At 39.7% G+C, this 21043-nt stretch overlaps 1 pseudogene; it reads right to left on the bottom strand.

The window, feature by feature from the left end:
• Positions 1–285: 285 nt before the first annotated feature.
• LOC127524525 (uncharacterized) lies at positions 286–4786 on the bottom strand (annotated as a pseudogene).
• Between the last annotated feature and the right edge of the window lie 16257 nt (positions 4787–21043).

The raw sequence follows: 21043 nt of genomic DNA, 5'->3' as shown, positions 1-21043 counted from the left end.
CTATTGAGAATAGAATGGTTGGGCACCAAATTCTACACTGCTCAAGTCAGTTTTATTTAGTGTTTTTCAGAATTCACACTGTTTTAATAAGCCATGCTATTGAAAATAGAATAAATAATTGAACAAAATCCAATACTGCTTATACTTACAGAACAAATATTCTTAGAAACAATGCAGAAGCACACAATGTAGCCTAGTCTTTATTTCATCAAAGTTTTACTTTATTTTATTACAATTTTAATATACGATAAATAAAAATTCTACAGCAAGACAAGACATCTTAAGTCAAGTCAAGTCACCTTTATTTATATAGCGCTTTTTACAATGTAGATTGTGTCAAAGCAGCTTTACATTGATAACTGGTACATTATTTGGCTGCACAGCAGCTCTTAAAGAATAGTGTCAATGCAGGCAGATCAAAGCACTGTTGAATATCAAATGTCAAGTGTCCCCAACTAAGCAAGCCAGCGGCAAGGAACCCAAACTCCATCAGGTGACAGACAAGTGGCAAATTGGTGTTAAAATGGAGAAAAAAAACCTTGGGAGAAACCAGGCTTAGTCGGGGGGCCAGTTCTCCTTTGTTACAATTCAGGTTGCTATCATAAGTCCAATAGGATTGCAACATTAAAAGTATTTATTCCAGTTCCATCCAATTGAGGATCGTATTGGAGGATCACGCCGGTATGGACGGTTTGTTGAGGAGCTGTGCCACTGGCTGTCGTGTCGATGAGGCCCTCACAGTGGATGATCTAGTTGACTCAATCTCTGCTGATACGTCAGGGCTGCGTTGTGGTCATGTCAAGGTGCAGGTCCTTGGTCTCACCTGGATACGGCCCGGATACGGTTGACTACGGTGAACCTCGGGATAAACAGAAAGACTAATATTAGCGTAGATGCCATTCTTCTTCTGATGTAACGAGTACATCAGGTGTTATAGGAAGTGTTCCCGGTTCCGGCTGACCTAATTTATGCAGCCTAATAATCCTTTAACGGATTTGAAAATATAAATTGGTAAATGTGTTATGTGTATGCCAGGTTAAAGAGATGCGTTTTTAGTCTAGATTTAAACTGACAGAGTGTGTCTGCTTCCTGAACAATGCTAGGAAGATTGTTCCAGAGTTTAGGTGCCAAATAGGAGAAGGATCTACCACCTGCGGTTGATTTTGATATTCTAGGTATTATCAGCTGGCCTGAATTCTGAGATCGCAATAGACGTGAAGGACTATAATGAATTAGGAGCTCGCTCAGGTACTGGGGAGCTAAACCATTTAGTGCTTTGTAAGTAATTAGCAAGATTTTAAAATCTATACGATGTTTAACAGGAAGCCAATGCAGTGTTGACAGAACTGGGCTAATATGGTCATACTTCCTGGTTCTAGTAAGAACTCTAGCTGCTGCATTTTGTACGAGCTGTAGTTTATTTATCAGGCGAGCAGAACAACCACCCAGTAGAGCGTTACAGTAATCTAGCCTTGAGGTCATGAACGCATGAACTAAGTGTTCTGCATTTTTCATTGAGAGTATATGTCGTAGTTTAGATATATTTTTAAGATGGAAGAATGCGGTTTTACAGATGCTAGTAACATGGCCTTCAAATGAAAGATTGGTATCAAAGAACACACCCAGGTTCCTAAGTGACGACGAAGACTTAACAGAGCAGCCATCAAGTGTTAGACAATATTCTAGGTTATTACGTGAAGAAGTTTTTGGTCCAAAAAATAGAATCTCTGTTTTTTCTGAATTTAGTAGTAGGAAATTACTGGTCATCCAATTTTTTATATCAGCTATGCATTCCATTAATTTTGTGAATTGGTAAGTTTCGTCAGGGCGCAAAGAAATATAGAGCTGAGTATCATCAGCGTAACAGTGAAAACTAACGCCATGCTTCCTAATGATATCGCCCAAGGGTAGCATGTACAGAGTGAACAGCAACGGTCCTAGTACTGAGTGATCGATATAACATGTCTTCGTTTACTACTACAAACTGATAACGGTCAGATAAGTATGATTTGAACCATGACAATGCAATTCCACTAATGCCAACATAATTTTCGAGTCTATTTAAAAGAATATTGTGATCAATAGTGTCAAATGCAGCACTAAGATCCAGTAACACTAATAGAGAGATACAACCACGATCTGATAAGAGCAAATCATTAGTAACTCTAATGAGAGCAGTCTCAGTACTATGGTACAGTCTAAATCCTGACTGGAAATCCTCACAGATACCATTTCTTTCTAAAAAGGAACATAGTTGTGATGATACTGCCTTTTCTAGTATTTTTGACAGAAAAGTGAGATTTGAGATTGGCCTGTAATTGACTAATTCTCTAGGATCAAGTTGTGGTTTTTTAATAAGAGGTTTAATAATAGCCAGCTTAAAAGTTTTTGGTACGTATCCTAGTGATAAAGATGAATTGACGATATTAAGAAGAGGATCTATGACCTCTGGAAGCATTTCTTTCAATAGCTTAGTCGGTATAGGGTCTAACATACATGTTGTTGATTTTGATGATTTAACAAGTTTAGACAATTCCTCCTCTCCTAAAGCAGTAAATGAATTGAATTTTTCCTCAGGGACACTACAATGCACTATCTGACACGATACTGTAGTAGACGGCTGCATGGTTATTATTTTTTCTCTAATATTATCAATCTTGCAAGTAAAGAAGTTCATAAAGTCATTACTGCTGTGCTCTTTGGAAACATCAGAAGTTGAAGCTTTATTTCTTGTTAATTTAGCCACTGTATCAAATAAATACCTAGGGTTGTGTTTATTTTCTTCTAAGAGTTTTGAAAAATAGGCAGATCTAGCAGATTTTAAGGCCTTTCTGTACTCAATCATTCTCTCTCTCCACGAAATACGAAATACTTCTAGTTTTGATTTCTTCCAGCTGCGCTCCATTTTTCTGGCTGCTAACTTTAGGGCCCGAGTGTGCTCATTGTACCATGGCATTGGATTAATTTCCTTAATCTTTTTTAAACGCAAAGGAGCAACTGAGTCTAATGTGCTGGAAAAGACAGAGGCAATAGTTTCTGTTGCAACATCGAGGTCTTCTAAGCTGTCTGGTAGGCTAAGGCGATGAAAATGATCAGGAAGATTATTTATAAAGCAATCTTTAGTGGTAGAAGTGATGGTTCTACCATATTTAATGGCATGGAGGCAGTTTAGCCGCCTTGACTAAATGTAGTATACACGAGACTAGATAATGATCTGAGATGTCGTCACTCTGCTGCAGAATTTCAACAGCATCGATATCGATTCCATGTGACAATATTAGATCTAAAGTATGATTACGACAATGAGTGGGTCCTGACACATGTTGTCTAACACCAATAGAGTTTAGAATATCTGCAAATGCCAATCCTAATGCATCTTTTTTATTATCTACATGGATATTAAAAACAAGGACTTTATCTGCAGCTAGTACCAACTCTGATAGAAAATCAGCAAATTCTTTGATAAAGTCTGTATGGTGTCCTGGTGGCCTGTATACAGTAGCCAGCACAAATGCCAACTTACATAATGTTACGTAAAATACCATAGTTTCGAAGGAATTATATTTGAAAGACTTTTGACTAATACTGTAAATATTACTATAGATTACAGCAACACCTCCCCCTTTGCCTTTCTGACGAGCATTGCGTCGATAATCATAACCTTGAGGACTAGACTCATTTAAAGTAATGTAATCGTCCGGTTTTAGCCAAGTTTCTGTCAAACACAGCACATCTAGATTATTATCTTTGATAATATCATTAACAATAAGTGATTTTGAAGAAAGGGATCTAATATTTAACAACCCAAGTTTTATCGTTTGTTTAGCATTATTATCTCTATTTTTTATTTGTTGAACATCAATTAAATTTTTACCATTAAATGGGTTTGGAAGTTTTTTGTTTTTACTAATTCGGGGTACAGACACAGTCTCTATTTGATAATATCTAGGTGTAAGAGTTTCTATGTGTTGGGAATTATCTGACTTCTGTAACGTGAGGCAGCTAGCAGACGGTCTGTTTAGCCAGTCTGTCTGCTTCTTGACCTGGGCCCCAGTTTGTCATGTTTCAGCTCTAAGACTATGTGCCATATTACTAGACAGAAGAGCAGCACCATCCCGGGAGGGATGAATACCATCTCTTTTCAACAGGTCAGGTCTGCCCCAAAAACTTTTCCAATTGTCTATGAAACCTATATTATTTTGCGGACACCACTTAGACAGCCAGCCATTGAGTGATGATAATCTGCTAACTATCTCATCACTCCGACGAACAGGAAGGGGGCCAGAGCAAATTACTTCTCCTGACATTGTACTTGCGAGTTCACACACCTCTTTAATGTTAATTTTAGTGATCTCCGACTGGCGAAGTCGAACATCATTAGTGCCGACGTGAATAATAATCTTAGAGTATTTACGATTAGCATTAGCCAGCACTTTTAAATTTGCTTTGATGTCAGGTGCTCTGGCTCCCGGCAAACATGTGACTATGGTGGCTGGTGTCTCTATTTATTAATAGAATCGCCAATAACTAGGGCACTTTCAACAGGATTCTCAGTGGGTGCGTCACTGAGTGGGGAGAACCTGTTTGATGTTCTAATCGGAATGGAAGAGTGGTGTTTTCCGCGGCTAGGCCGCCTCACCGTTACCCAAGTGCCCTGCTGCGCGGGCTCTACAGCCGGAACCGGACAATGTACAGAGTTCTCTAAGCTAGTCGCATCCAAAACAGTATCTGAAGCCCTTGCATTCTTACTATCCTCGATTAAAGTTTGGATGCGTGTCTCTAATTCTGAGCCTGACTATTTCCCTACATTTATGACATGTAAATCCCTCGTCGCTGACAGAGAGAGCTATGGTAAACATGTGGCAGATGGAACAGGTAGCAATGCTGGGAGAGGATGACATGACTCACCGTGTTTGTAGACTGATCCGACTTACCACAGCTGTTTGATGAACGCGTTGAAAAAGGAGCGTGCGAGAGACTAACAAGTGTAGTGTCTGTTCAAAATCGGATCTGCCCGTCAAGTTTAGAATCTTCAAAATGCTTTTAGCCTCCTGAACTGTGCATGTAAATCACGAATCGGCTTCGGCAAGTCCGGGACCAATTGCCCCATTGGCACCTTTGTTACCCCAGTAAAGAAAAACAGAACATATTCTCACCAGCTCCAGAGACTTCAAAGAGTCACCCTGGTGGGACTAAAGGACATATGGTCACAGACATATGGCCACAACCCCAATACACACACACATACAGACACTCACAAACACGCATGGAGATTGTGAATGTACATTTATCCTCCAAATATGACTGTGCCAATATGTACCCGTCGCTGTATTTAAAGGTGCATGTATTTATCCCTAGTATATAAGCTTAGCTATGACTGTAGTTGTATTAGTTTTCTTCTAAACGATAAAACTCAAGTATAAACTGTATCTCACCTTTTATGTCTTTGCCATCTGACAAGTTTGGTCTCATTGTAAAGCTTTCGTTATGCTCTAATTGAAAATGTATGTCACATGACTGTAAAATGCATTCTTCTATTTTTAATGGTACTTTGAAGAAAATGTACTCAGATCGGACACTTCATAAACCATGCAAATTAGGTCATAAATGGAGACAAAGAAAGAGTTTGCCCGCCAAAATCGCACCCTCATCATTGGCTGATGTATCCCAGGAGGCGTTCTGGCCTGTTGTCCTTAAAACACAATGACACGCATCTCTCATTGTCTCTCGATTGTCTCTCGCCATTTAACACACATCTCTCCCGGACGTCTCGGCGACCGCGCTTCCATCACGCGCCCCCTCTCTTCGGGACGACCATCTTTTGGCAACAAGTTTCTTTGTCAAACCCTCTTCATCCGTCGCCCTAAGTCTTCTCTCTTCATCGCCTAGGAGACGGACTCTTTTTCTTTATTTTCCGGTTATCTTACTCTTAAGTTAAACCCTTGTTTGAAAATCCCGCCGAAGAACACCTTCTCGGAAAAGGACCAATCGCTTCAGCCGCACGCACTGAAACTCCTGCAGAAACACGAAACGACCACAGTACCTGAACCTATGCAAGTATAGAACCATTCTTTCCAAAGCGTTTTAAGCTCGATGTGTAAGCTGAGTTTCCTTGCTGGCTCTCAAAGGTTTTAACTGTTAGTAAGTTGCCATTCCTTTGATCACCTCTGTTTTCTTGACTTTACTTTCGCTTTCTATATATGTGTATTGTTTGTGTATGTTTAGTAGTATAGTCTCTGTATCCATAGTTTCATATACATTAAATACATTATATTCATGCTCGATTGTGTTTTTTGCTCATGCAACAAACCCAGGTCACTTTAACGTTTCGATCCAGTATCCTTGCTTTACGCATTGATGCTAGAATAGGAAGTCTTTCTCGTGGCCAGAGAAAAACCTTCCTTTTATAATCGGTTATGAGGAGCTAACGGTTTGCTGGACAAACTAATAGTTTCTCTAAATTATTATCAAACCAGAACTAATCATATATGTGATTGATTATAATTCGTTGTAATTAACTCACAATATATGTATAATTCCCTCTCGGGTCGGTATATGTATTATAATTAATCATAAAGCTTTATGATTTATTATATTCATATATTTCACCCATAAATTAATTAAATACCTGTACAGATTCGCTACACAAGTTAACAAGCTAAGCTAGCGCTGTGAACGCAAACGCGTTGTAACAGCGATTTAGATTCAAAGATTACAAGCTAGCGACTTACCACGGCTGTTTGAAGAACGCGTTGAAAAAAAATGCCATTCATGTTTTTTTAATGACAGTTACGTCAATTTTATTTAGTTCTTTCACAATTTACATTGTTTCAATAAGCCGTGCTATTGAGAACAGAATAGAATAGAATAGTTGGGCTCGATAAATTCTATACTGCTTATAACTACAGAACAATGAGAACCCCATGTCTTAGAAAGCATGTAAAAGATCAGGCTCTGCTCTTCAAATATAACTGGCTAGACACAGAATGTCAGGACGTGACAGCCCTCTGGTGGTCTGGAGGGTAAACTGCTCTGACCCTTAGGGCCGGATATATGCACAGGCATTCAGCACATGCTTATGCTTGTATGGCTTAAGGAGCCCTGTATAATTCATGTAGTAGCATTAGATGAAAGATGAATCCAGTGAATACAACACCATGAAGGTTTTGTCTATGTTCTTGTCTCAGGTATTTTTAAATGAAAAGATATTTGTGAGAAATGCTTGTCATGTCTGGAAATGAGCAGCAGTCAGGTGAGAGTAAAGAACATGACCTCTGATGATTATACACTAATGTGCTTTTTCACATTTATCTTCTGCTAGTTTCCTCCTATGATTCACAATGAAAAGCCGTGATACTGTCAAAGGATGAAGAGATGAATGTTCTGACATTATTGACGCTCAATAACACGATTAAGTGTCTTTCACTGTCAAGTGAATTAGAATGAATTTTTTTGGTTTCTCAGAAAACATCAAAAAGAGGGTGAAGCTGAGGCAGAGTAGAATGAAGAAGAGCAAGATCGTGATCCAGGTGAGAAAGTGAGCTGAGAGTAGGTTTGGATAAAGTGTCTGGTCAATGAATACAAAAATTGTAGTTAAGATACCTGAAATATCAAGGGCAATATCTCAAGATATAGTTAACCATTCGAAACTAACAGCAAATGTCACTTGTGCAAGATGTTTGGGAAATGCAGAATATGAAAATAATTCTTACATTACTGGACACTGAGAAGTTTAATTGTGATCGGAAATTCCTTGTTTTTAGCTGATTGACATGAAGACAGAACAGATATGCAGCCTTAGAAAAAGTCACAAACACAGATGAAGTACAGGCAGCAGTTTGAACTGGATGAAAAGGTCCAAAATAGCCAAAATCACATCATCATTATCCTCTCCAGGACAAATACTCACAGAAGAAAGATTCTGCCCACTGCTTCATGTGTCTTTGGTAATATGTGAAGCATGATGTAGTTGTGAGCAGTGGATTCAAAAACTGGAAAAAGGCACAGAACGTGTTTCACAAACATGAGACTCGATCACACAAGGATTGTGTTGTCTCCTGGAAGGTTACAAGGCTAGAGCATTAGAAGGAAATGTTGTACAACAGACTGAAGCAGCAAATGGTGATGAAATCCGACAAAGAAGGGAGTACATGTGATGTGTTTCAACCATTTCAAGGATGTAAACGATAAACGTGTTGGGATGCTACTGTGCATATCCTGAATCATTTCTGCTGGTGCCATTTTTAAATCTGTCAAAACAAGCACATACTTTTATTCTAGCACAAAAGGAACAGTTAAAGTATTTACAAAAACTGAAAATAAATGATGTGGAATTACTGTACACTTTAAATAAGACTTTGAGGAGCAAACTTTTCACACTGAACATTAAGCGTTTACCTGAAGTATGTTATCCAGACGACTATCATTATCTGGTTGATAAGGTGTGCATCTACACGAGAGATGAGGAAAAATCATGTCAGTCTGGATGCTTACAACTACTTTCACAGCAGAATGGTTGGGAGCATTTGTCTGTACAACGTGGATGAGATTTTTTTGTCCGGGGAGGTTAGTTTCATTTTTCAGAGGTGACAATTTCAACCGATTTTTAGCATATAATCCTCTGAACGCACACTAGATGATTCAACCGGACCGCGAGACCACACACCTGTTGACTGCAGGAACGATTTCAATGACACAAGATCTCACGGAGACTCACAAGATCAAATGTCACATGAGAAGATAAACAAATGGAGGACAATCGATGTTGTCAGCAGGCTCTCCTGCCACGCGTTCTGCTTTACAGTGAAAAACAAAATAAAAAATAAAAAAATAAAAAAAAAAAGAATATGAGTCATCATCTTTCTCAATATTTCTTCATGGCATGTTTGTGGCTGTCAAGTTTCAGCTAAAGAAGCATGCAACATCCGGTAGGTGACGCTTGCTCGCTGTCATTGGTTATCACGTCAAAACACGTTTGATATTTACAATTTGCGATCGTGGAGTAAAATAATAGTAATGACACCACATAATAGAAGATTTTTGGACAAAAAGTCAGTTGCGACAAGCCTCAAAGACAGTCCCACCCGATCGTTCAGGGTGCAAATCTGGCTCAAAATCTTCAAGTGTGTGGCCAGCCTGTGATACCTGAAAATAAACAGAATGTGCATGCAGTTCAGTGCTGGTGACGGTGTCTTTTCTAATGCATAAATCTGTATTACTCGTGTTAAAGTAGATACTTCCAGATTAATTAATATACAAACCCACTTTGTTTTAGATGTATCCATAACCAGTGGAAGACATTGAATTTCAAAGCCAGTCAGACAAAGAGCAGTTCAGAATAGAACATACAGATTATACTTTTCAGGTCCTTGAAGAAAAGGGAAACATTTGCAGAAACCTGATAAATGACAACATATGCAAAATATGTTCCTATATGGCAGGGTTCCTGAAATTGATCCTGAGAGAGGTAGGCTATGTGAGCCCAATTCAGTTTTGCTTTAAATAAATTCATTTCTGCTTTATAATGAATGCCACTATAGCCTAATTTGTGTTTCAATTTATAATATATAGCTACTTATTTTTTGTTCTTGTTCTGTTCTGAATAAAATAAATGTAAAGAATTTTCTGTGGAGTGAAGAGGGGTATTAAAACAACCAAGTTTATATAAGTTTTTATTTTTCATCCATTAAATGGATGCATGACATTAAATGTCTAGAGAACTAAAATTTATGCAATAAGGGTTGAAGGAGAAAGCAGCTATAAGGCTGTCCGTGCGAAAAGAAAAACTGAAATATCACATGGTCCTAAGTATTCAGACCCTTTGCTGTGACACTCATATATTTAACTCAGGTGCTGTCCATTTCTTCTGATCATCCTTGAGATGGTTCTACACCTTCATTTGAGTCCAGCTGTGTTTGATTATACTGATTGGACTTGATTAGGAAAGCCACACACCTGTCTATATAAGACCTTACAGCTCACAGTGCATGTCAGAGCAAATGAGAATCATGAGGTCAAAGGAACTGCCTGAAGAGCTCAGAGACAGAATTGTGGCAAGGCACAGATCTGGCCAAGGTTACAAAAAAATTTCTGCTGCACTTAAGGTTCCTAAGAGCACAGTGGCCTCCATAATCCTTAAATGGAAGACGTTTGGGACGACCAGAACCCTTCCTAGAGCTGGCCGTCCGGCCAAACTGAGCTATCCGGGGAGAAGAGCCTTGGTGAGAGAGGTAAAGAAGAACCCAAAGATCACTGTGGCTGAGCTCCAGAGATGCAGTCGGGAGATGGGAGAAAGTTGTAGAAAGTCAACCATCACTGCAGCCCTCCACCAGTGGGGGCTTTATGGCAGAGTGGCCCGACGGAAGCCTCTCCTCAGTGCAAGACACATGAAAGCCCGCATGTAGGACTCCAAGATGGTGAGAAATAAGATTCTCTGGTCTGATGAGACCAAGATAGAACTTTTTGGCCTTAATTCTAAGTGGTATGTGTGGAGAAAACCAGGCACTGCTCATCACCTGTCCAATACAGTCCCAACAGTGAAGCATGGTGGTGGCAGCATCATGCTGTGGGGGTGTTTTTCAGCTGCAGGGACAGGACGACTGGTTGCAATCGAGGGAAAGATGAATGCGGCCAAGTACAGGGATATCCTGGACGAAAACCTTCTCCAGAGCGCTCAGGACCTCAGACTGGGCCGAAGATTTACCTTCCAACAAGACAATGACCCTAAGCACACAGCTAAAATAACGAAGGAGTGGCTTCACAACAACTCCGTGACTGTTCTTGAATGGCCCAGCCAGAGCCCTGACTTAAACCCAATTGAGCATCTCTGGAGAGACCTAAAAATGGCTGTCCACCAACGTTTACCATCAAACTGACAGAACTGGAGAGGATCTGCAAGGAGGAATGGCAGAGGATCCCCAAATCCAGGTGTGAAAACATATATATATATATATATATATATATATATATATATATATATAAGAGAAGAGTTTTGTTCCAAAAAATATATTTATTTATATACAGGTGCTGGACTAAAAATACATTCAGTCATCGCTCCTAAAATGAATTCAACAGGTCACCTTGTTAATGCTATAAATTAATTATGTCTCCATTTATCATTACCGATTAAAGAGTCTCTGGCGCCACCGCACGGTTACAATAAAAACACATTTGCTGAGTACATTGGAATTGACTGCAACTCCCCAGGGGCGTCACTATACTGCAAACATTCAAATAGCAATCGTGTTATTTTTATTTATTTTTTTCTATCAGATGTTTAGAATCAAAACTAGCAATGCCAGATTTGAGAATTAATCATTCTTGGTCAAACGGCTTTTAAAAACGGTTCATGATTCAGTTTTGGGGACCATGACAGAAGTTTGATGCTGTCGTGGAACAAGCAACAGCCGGCATTTTTTATCCTCCAGAGTTGATTTTTATGAATCAACACGAATTAGTCAGCTAAAACCGCCACTTCAGCCGCTGTTTTCACCTTTTGTTTATTTGTGTACTTCACAATTCGTTCAGGAATAATATTTCTGAACTGCTCCAATATCACCAAGTCCCAAAGACTCTACCCCTGACAAAGCACACCAATGATTAAAGTGACTTGTGAGCTCTCGCGCAACTTCCACATAAGTTTGTCTCTCTCTCTTCCTCCATCCCCTAAATCGCCGACGGTAAGCTTCAGGGAAACTGTCTTTAATGACCTTATAATCCCTTCGATCTGCTGGTAAGAGTGAAAAACGCTTCTTGAGCTTTACCCTCAAATGCTTTGTAATAAAAGAGTACATTCGGCATCATTCCAACCTCATTCTTCAGCAACATTTTCAAACAAGAAAGCGTCTACGTTTTTTTCGTCAAACTTAGGCAATAATCATACTGGCAATGTTCAAAGCTGTGTTCGCAACCAGCTGCTCACCCGAGGAATCAAGACTTATACTCCCTATTTTTCCCTCGGCAAACATTCTGCCTCCTGAGCTAATTTAGCTTCCTGAATTTTTTGTTCACACTTATACTTCTCAAATTGTCGTACACGCTCTCGTTCTTGAACACGCATTTTTTTTCTAATTCAAGCTGTCTATCAAACTCGTGTTCCTTACTCTGCAGATTTAAGATATCTAGCTGTTGCTCAAAAGTTAACCCGCTCTGTACTCCCATCAAAACAAGTGGAGTTGAAGTAGGCCTACCTTCTGGTGACAAAGCTTCTTCAGATTGTGTACAGTTAAAATCATTCTCTACTAATTTCTCTTTTACAAGATCACGAAAAGCTTTTAATTTTATATTCTTGATTACTCCTCCCTCAAAATTAAAATGCTCAACTACTTTACTCAATTGCTCTTTTGTAAGTCCATTCAATTTCTCTATGTTAGGAGCTGCCAAAAAGTCCTGTAACTTATCCATTTTATCTCTTAACTTCACTATACTCATTTCATATCTTTTCTCAACACTAAAATGAATGAATAAATGAAATTCTCACTTACCAAGTCTCCTTAAATGCACAGAGAAAGATGAAATAAACATAGACCAAAGCCAAGTAGACAGCACTATAATGCCAGAAGAAATTGAGCCGTCCCGTATCTAAATAAGAAATCAACTATCTAAATAAACTCAACCCTAGTCTTCAGTACGCCCACATGCAGCTCAACGGCTAATCCGTCTACCCGCGTCCGACGTACCAAAAACAACAAACTAAAATAACAAACTAAAATAAAAAAACAGCGTTGCCGCTCTACAGCCTAACACGGGAGTTTGCGTGGCTCTGACGGTCTAACCCATCTCACTTCTTGACAATTAGAGCGCAAGTCTCACTTACCTTTGGTCATGTACAAAAGAGCTTAACCCACCATCAAAGCCTCAATTATTTAATTGCAGGACAATTCTTTCCTCTCCAGTCCCAGCAAAATTATTCAAATCAAAATCCAAACTTTGAATGTGGCATTATGCAAACTCTCCCCAAAACAATCAAAATATGACATGACTCAATGTAACCACATGGCTCTGGGTAAAGTAACATTACCAAAAAAGGGAGGCCACACAGAAGACAAAGTTTAACAAATAAACATTTAAATCAAGAAAAATTCAAATAATACAAAAATTAAGTATAGAGAAAGTAAGAAAGAAACAGAAAACAATTCAGGACTGGAGAGGGAAGATGAATGGCGGCCCAGTCCAGACAACACACTGCTCTCTAAATCTCCATCTTTTAACCCCAAACACCAATCACAGGTAACACTCCACACCTGTACCTGACGCACTCTGAGAGAGAGGCTGACCACGGAACACCACCACCTAGTGGACAAATAAGAACACTCTAGGTCGCAACACTCATCATCTTAATCTCCTCACGTAAATTATTAGATTTCGATGGCTTACGTTTCTTCCCCACCGCAGAAACCACCACATTCATCAATGCCGTCAAAATTATTCATTTTTCTGTTTTTGTTGATCACAATGTACAAAGTAGATAAGGAAAACTAGGATGCCAGGTGTATTCAAAGCGCTGCCATTATTGTTTACAATGTGTGGAATAGTGCGCTGTGATTGGTTGACCGGATGTATCGCATTCTGCAGAGGAGGGAGACTGGCGTTTGTCACGGTTTGGAAAGATAGGGAGAAAACATGACAAAAACACGGCGGATATCGCATTTTAAGTGAAATAAAAAATGGACTTTTCAATATCGACCAGATACAATGCTGACTTTGGCAAGAACTGAGGATTTTGGCAAGGAATGAGATAAGTATCACTGCCAAATGACAGAGGTTTAAGGTTGTGGTCATTTAGCCTAAGAAGTTCTAATGGACAAGACATTGAGAACAAAACTGACTTTAAAGGAAGTCCCAATTGTTTGATTTTTAATGTTATACTGTTAACATGGTCTGAGTACTGTGACATTTTATGAAAAGTAACATTCAGATTAAAAATAATTAGGTATTGAGTATGATTAACTGTATCATGATATAGATATGTAATGCAAGACAAACAAGTTGTTGCTTTTATTACTAAATTTATATGTTTTGATGCTTGTCATTTTGCTGAAATGTTTTTAACATTAACAAGTTTAGGTTTATGTTCATTCATGTTCTTATTTTGTGGGCTATAATGACTAAATGGATCGGTTGTAAAAAGAAAGCTTAACAAAAGGGTTATGTAAATGTTATGAGCCATTTTGAAATGTGAATGTTTTCTTTCATTTTCTATTTTTAAAAGTATTTAAAAAAAAAAAAAAAAAAAAAAATATTCTGCAGTTAAGATGGTAGATGATATGTCTGTAGACTGTAAACTGAAGCATAATTTCAGATGGATTATCATGGGTCTTATTTTTCAGTGTTTACTTGTAGTTAGACCACAATTGTGTTTTGAATCTTAAACATGATCTATAAGGGGTGTAGTGAAAAGAGTGGATTTAAAATCCCTCCTCTTGTATTATATAATGAATTGGAAATCATAGCTTTCTAAAAAAAAAAAAAGGTGTATATATCCTGGTGTTTATGATTATAGGCAATATCTGTATTTATTATCTGAGGAGTGACTGAGGGTCTGGCCCATGGCAGGAATGCAGTAACAGTGCTTACTCGTTTAGCCCGGCTTCCAGAGAATAAATATGTACTGTTCTGTAATCAGTTAATTTGCTGACAAAACCGAATAGCTAAGTATAAGACATGTAAAGACAACTATGTTCTAGTTAAGTCCTTGAAGGGTAAACATATTGTCTATTTTATCCAATTGTAACCTGCCAGGGGAGCATGGGTCAGCAATGTAAAATTTTGAAGCGGCCTCAATTGTTAGATCAGATGTGGTGTTTATGACTCAACATTGGCCTATAAGGGGGGATTGAAGGGTTGGATTCTGGAATCCAATATATATCTTTTGAGTGATTTATAATCAAGTTATTAATCAATATTTAGCCTTCTAAATATTAAATTATTTGAATTACTTTAATTTGTTAAAGCATTTATTTTCCTCTTCATCTTCAAACACTAGAGAATAATGATAAATATTGTCTGTACCTCTCACTGAAAGAAAAGCACAAATTATCAGTATGTTTTGGGAATCTTTCCTGTTTATAGTTAAAGCTCAGGCCAACTTCAACCTTGAAGAAGCTGTGAATCTTGTGTATCTGTGCTAGTGTTCTGTGTGCAGGTCCTGTATTGGTTCTGGTAGACAACGGGCATCCTACTTGGGACCTTTTCACAACCTAGAAGGTCACCATGTACCTAAATCCCGGGTCCAAGCGTCAGAATCGTGATGGATGGAGATACGCTTCTGCCCATCAGTCCATGTGTGAAATTACAAATTGTCTTTTTTTCTTTTACCCAATCAGAATCAGTTAACCTGAAGTATTGACGTAGTTAGTAGACTCTGTTAGACTATAATTGCTGTGTAAATGTGAATGTACGCAGAGCGACCTATGAACTCCTTGCAAGACTTGAAGATGGCTCATGCTGATGAAACTGCAAACTATTGTTGAGTAAAAATTTATTTTTTAAACTCTGACTCTGGGTCTTCATTCATCATATCTGGTCTTTGGGTCTTTAACTGTAAAATTCCTCTACATCTGTGTTCCTCTATTTCAGCTTCATCAAGTGGGTGAAAAAGCAGAATGCCAGACCGGGTACAAAGATGGAAACTCTGCAGAAGTACATACAGACAAGAGATGCTGTCAGAATCAGCGCCTCCAGGAATGAAACTAACTTAACTTATTGTTTTTGTAGGGTTTATATTATAATTCTTGCATAAACTTAACAGTTATTGAACTGAACCAACACTTGACTTGAGCTGATAGTCTTTTTAGAGGTTCAGAGTTTGAATTTGTCTCATGTTTAATGATTTCTGCATTATTTTTTGCATACTGTAAAGCTGCTTTGAAACAATCTATAGTGTGTTAAGCACTATATAAATAAACGTGACTTCATCCCGATATTAACAGTGGCCACCTCCAGCTCAGCTTCTGCAGAGGAACCATCTGATGAAGATCTGCTTGCTGCAGCGGCACATGTAGATGTTTCAGGTGAGCATTACCTTCTCTTTGGTGGGATTACATTTGTGGTTTAATTTAAGAAAACCATGCTTTTGTACATTATACAACCTGTTTTGTTATGTATTATCAGCCTTCAGATGGATGGTTTTGGAAACGGTAAGGTAGGAGGTGTACTACACCTGGTCATGCAGGCTAACGTGGCTTTCTTTGACCTTTTTCTGCTTTTAATAAAATTTAATTACACCTTTTCACACGCTTTTTTTCCCCCCAACACCGTTGTGATTTTTCCACCCTGCTCAGCTTTGAGCATCTATCTTTTTATCACCTCACATTTCTGTTTGTCATTGCATCATTTTCAATCATTAAATGGATGGCTACAGCTGCAATCACTAATCTTAACATACTACTAATGTTAAATAGTAGTACTAATATCTAGCAGTAGTAATGCTAATTGTATTAATCTTATAATAGTAAATAACTCTGATGGTGCTACTTCTATGCATCTCATTTACTTTTTCCTTTTATGCCATGCAGTTGATGTGACTCAAATCCAGTCAGCCAGAACCTCTGTCCTCTGCAACGAGAGCTGCTGCGCCAGAAAAACAGCCTCTGCCTACAGCAGTAAATGCTCAAATGGTTGGTCAAAAATCAGCACCAGAAAAAAAAAAAAAAAAAAAAAAAACACAAAACCTACACGATTTCTCTTTCTTCCACTTACAGCTGCCTGAAGGCTGTAGACAGACCTTGCCCAAAGAGCAGCATTTGTAGGTCAGCAAGGCTCTTTTCACCAAAGACAAGTCTGGGAGGCTGGCGCTGACCAAAAACTTGCGTCTCTGGTGACATCCTCCTGGCCCTGTCCTCTGTATTCACAGCCTCCTTCACCTGATGGCTTCTATCATGCCAGGCTGTTCCTGTGGGTCCCTTACCGCTTGTGGTCATACAGGCTGTGCTCAGAGCCCAACTGTCGCCTGTAGATGGTTTTGACCTACAGGTTAGCACAATTTTTTTTTTTAAATCTTGCAGGCTGTCTTGCGATAAGGAGATTGTGAGGTGGATGCGGGGGCGCTCATTGGGGAACAGTGCAACTTCTGCATACCGAAACCTGTGCGTCAGGCACAGAGAGCATTGGATTGCCCAGACAACCCAGTAACTCTCTGTGGTTGGGAAGTTCCCGGACTATGCCACAGACCCTAGCAGTCTCGCTGCCCAGCTGCCTCAGATGGTACCTGTGCCTCCGGCATGGCTGCTGTCAGTTTATGCCAAAGATGTACTGACACGACTGCCAGAACTAAAGGCCAGGGTGACTTCTATCTATGGAACCATCCTGAAGATGGATTCCACTAAAAAGTAGGTTTGCAGTAGGAGTGACCACAGACAGCCACCCGCTTTATGGCCCCTTCATGAAACGCCTAATGGAGGCCAAGTGGTCGACAGGCTGTCAGCCCACCGTCCAAGAACCCAGGAGACTGAGCAGCTAATTGAGAAGCTGCTTAAAGACTTCTCCTGGTCAAGGAGCTGATGCCCATGGTGTCCATTGCCCCAGTGAGGATGCAGGAGATCTGGTGGACCCAGCAGCGCCACATACAGTGCATCCAGGACCTGCCAGGTGTACAGCTGTACAGTAAGACTGGACAGGTGACCAAGGATGGGGTCATTCTGCCCTTGTACCGCTGTGCACATGCCTCAACATCCCTGGAGTCATTCCACCTGCACTTGAATCGTTTTGTGCCAGGTTTGCATTACTCAAAATAGCAGTTGTTGTTTGTGTTTTTACTGTTTGTTTTTTTTTGTTTTGTTTTGTTTTTTTTAAATGGTGATAATTTCTGAATTTGTTTTTAGGTACAAGTGCAAATGCATTTTCAAATGTACCTGTTGGAAGGACTGGTGCAGTGGAACGAGGCATGTGGGGGTCGCTGCAGTTGAAGGTGCCAGCAGGGTGGAGATCTGCTATGGCGGCCAGTACTGTAATGCACTGAGCCAGCAGCTTCTGGGTCCGAAACTGGCACAGGATTACACCAGCCCCGAGGAAAACACAGGTATTGTGCTGCAGACATTTGCTTTAGCTGTTTTTCACTTATGTTATTAAAACATCTATGTGATAATCTCTGGATTTCTACAGGAGAGTTCATTTGTGTGGAACGCTTGTATTCCCAAACCAGCAGAATGTTTGAGGAAGACTTAGGTGTAGATCCTGACATTCCAGATGGGATTCGGGAAGAAGACCTGCAGGGTGATGAGGGGTTTGAGGATATGTGCCTTGATGAGCCCATTGAATTTATGGAGCTCGAGGGCAATGACCTGCAGCCCCTTCAGGAACAGACAGCGGCCCTACAACCAATCAGTCCTCATCGCAGACAGACCCAACAGCTGAGTCTTCCTCTCCTGCCTCATCCACTCAGAGCCAGGTAAATAAATACCCATAAACACACTGTGTACACTGAGATTTTAGAGTGTGTTAGGTTAATATTTCATTTGGGGTTTATTTTGTAATAATGGGCCCCATTCATGAAACTTTCGTAAATATGAGCAAATTCTGGGTAATTTGCGCATTAAATTGGACCTTTATGAAAACTCTCCTCCGTATTCACAAACACTTCGTATACAACGGATTTGGTAGTTAAACGTGTATATTAATGAATTCCAAACATTCGTAAATAGGGCGCATGTGCACACTCATTCATAATTAGCTTAATCCCCGCCCATGAGATACAACTATGCAAATTACGTGTCCAGGAATGCTGTGGAATCTTCTGGACTTCCTTCTCAGGTTTGGCTCCAGTATATTGCATAAATTCAAGAGAGACTAATTGGCCATATATCTAGCAATAAATATTCAATTATCTTGTGTCCACCAAAGTGTTTTTAGCCAGCTAAAACATGTCTGGTGCTCTTCTGAAAGTGGCCAGCTGGTGGCGCTTGAAAGCGCTTTGCAAGCGGAGTTTTTCCAGCTGAGATACTTTGGTTGCTATGATACAGAATATCCATGACAATAGCATGTTACTAGTATCTTATTTTGAAGAATATTACTGAATATAAAAATGCAGGATCCAGCAATATTAACTTCTCCCTTGTTGTTCAGTCGTTGTACAAGTAGGATGATTGGTCGGTATAGTATTTGTCCCGCCTCTCCTCCACTGTGATTAAACAGCTGGGTGTGACAGTGACAAGTGCTGCCTATTACTCAAAGTTGAAGTTTAAAAAAAAAAAAAAAAAACGGCAAATCATCTCGTGAAATATTATGGTAGATAGTGCATCAAAACGCAATGTCATCAGTTTGTCTAAATTAGAACACAGAACATTCAAATGGTCGATGCACCACTTACACGTGGTAGGAGCAGGTGTAAAGTTCTTTCGTACCAACTAACATTTTGAAAATCTGAACATTTTTGTGAATCTGAACATTTACATCAGAACAGCTTTACGAATGATTTACACACAAATTCGTTCTGCTCGTGTTTCATGAATGAGGCCCATTGACTGTAGATTATATCACTCAGCTATACGAGTAGATAAATGGTCGTGAAAAAAAAAAAAAAAAAAAATCCTTTCATTTTGGTTAATTTATTTGACATTGAATAGGAGTTTATTAATTTCTTTTCATGTACAGATGGAGAGTGCGGGACCAGATGGCCAAACTGTTTATGACCACGTCATTAGGCTGGTCGACAGTCTGGTTGACCTGCACCATCAGGGGTTTGTCACTCAGAGTAAGGTGGATGAGATCGTCATGAGGTGGAACAACCTGTCAGATCATGACAAGGTCCCTCTCATCTATCCCCCTCTCTGGTCCAGCTCAGTGGCCCAGCACAAGCCGTGTAGTGGAAGCCATCTGCCTGGCTCTCTGCAGAATGTACCCTGCCGGTCAGACTATCGCCGGAGTCTGGGTAAACCAATGGGCTGCCATCCTAAGGGATTACAGAATGATCCGAGATGTAGTCCTGGGCAACCCCAGAATCATGGCTCAGACGAAATGAAAGCTCTTTGAGCTAAACCAACTCACACTCTCCCAGTGGCAGGTTCAGTAATTAATGGTTTATGTCTTCGTCTGTTTTCATATTCATAATCATTGTTACACACATATACTAATTATTGTCTTTTCTGTACATGGGCACAATGCTCGAATAAAGAAGCAGGAGAGGGATGTCTTGCAGCAGGACATTGAGCCTTTTACTGCTCCTTTGGTGGCCCCTGAACAGCTCCCACCGGTACTGCCAAAACTACCGGAAGCAATCCAGCATGGACACTCATCTTTTGAGTTTGAAATACCTCAGCATGCGTCCAGACAGGCAACACCGTGTTCTCGAGGCCAGCCTCCTCTAGTGGGCTCGACGGCAGCAGCTATTGCCAGACCTACACCTCAAGTTCCTCCACGCACATCCCACTCTGCCACTTCTTCCATACCTGCCTCTGCTGCTGCACATACATCTACCGCAGCACCTGTACCTTCTGCGTCTATAGCCACACCCATACCTGTTGCAGCACCAGATGAGAAGAGGGTGCCCAGTACCACAGCGTGGTGGCGAAAGAAGCTGTCAGAGGCAGCTGCTGCTCAAGGTTTCAACCATAAAAAACGACAAATACCTCAGCAGTTTCTTTGCCAAAAGTGTGGCCAGCCAAAGACTAAAGATTTTGGCCACAGCCAGTTCCGGGGTGTCTACTTCTGTGCAAAGGCTTCTGGGAAGACAAGAGATGACATATGTATATATAAATAAACATTTTCCTTTTTCTACTGTGTACATTTCTGCTTTTAGATATTTGTGCAATACTTACAGTATACCAAGAATGAGTGATTTAAAAATATCTATTACAAATAATATTGCATGTATAAGGTTTTACAATACCATAGTAATTTTGTTGCATACGAGATAAAGAACCTGTTCAAAATTAATTTAAAAGCACTTCCAAAAGCACACTTCTTATGCATATACATATGGTTGTTTTAATATCTTTTTTTTTTTATATATAAACTGCACTGATGAATTCTCATTTAATTTTACTTTTTTAATTACATTTATTGAAATGCTAATTGATAGGGAGAATTGGAAACGAATACCTCATTGTCC

Source organism: Ctenopharyngodon idella, chromosome 13 (assembly GCF_019924925.1).
Source record: "Ctenopharyngodon idella isolate HZGC_01 chromosome 13, HZGC01, whole genome shotgun sequence".
Taxonomy (NCBI): domain Eukaryota; kingdom Metazoa; phylum Chordata; class Actinopteri; order Cypriniformes; family Xenocyprididae; genus Ctenopharyngodon; species Ctenopharyngodon idella.
This window is presented reverse-complemented; position numbering and strand designations above follow the sequence as displayed.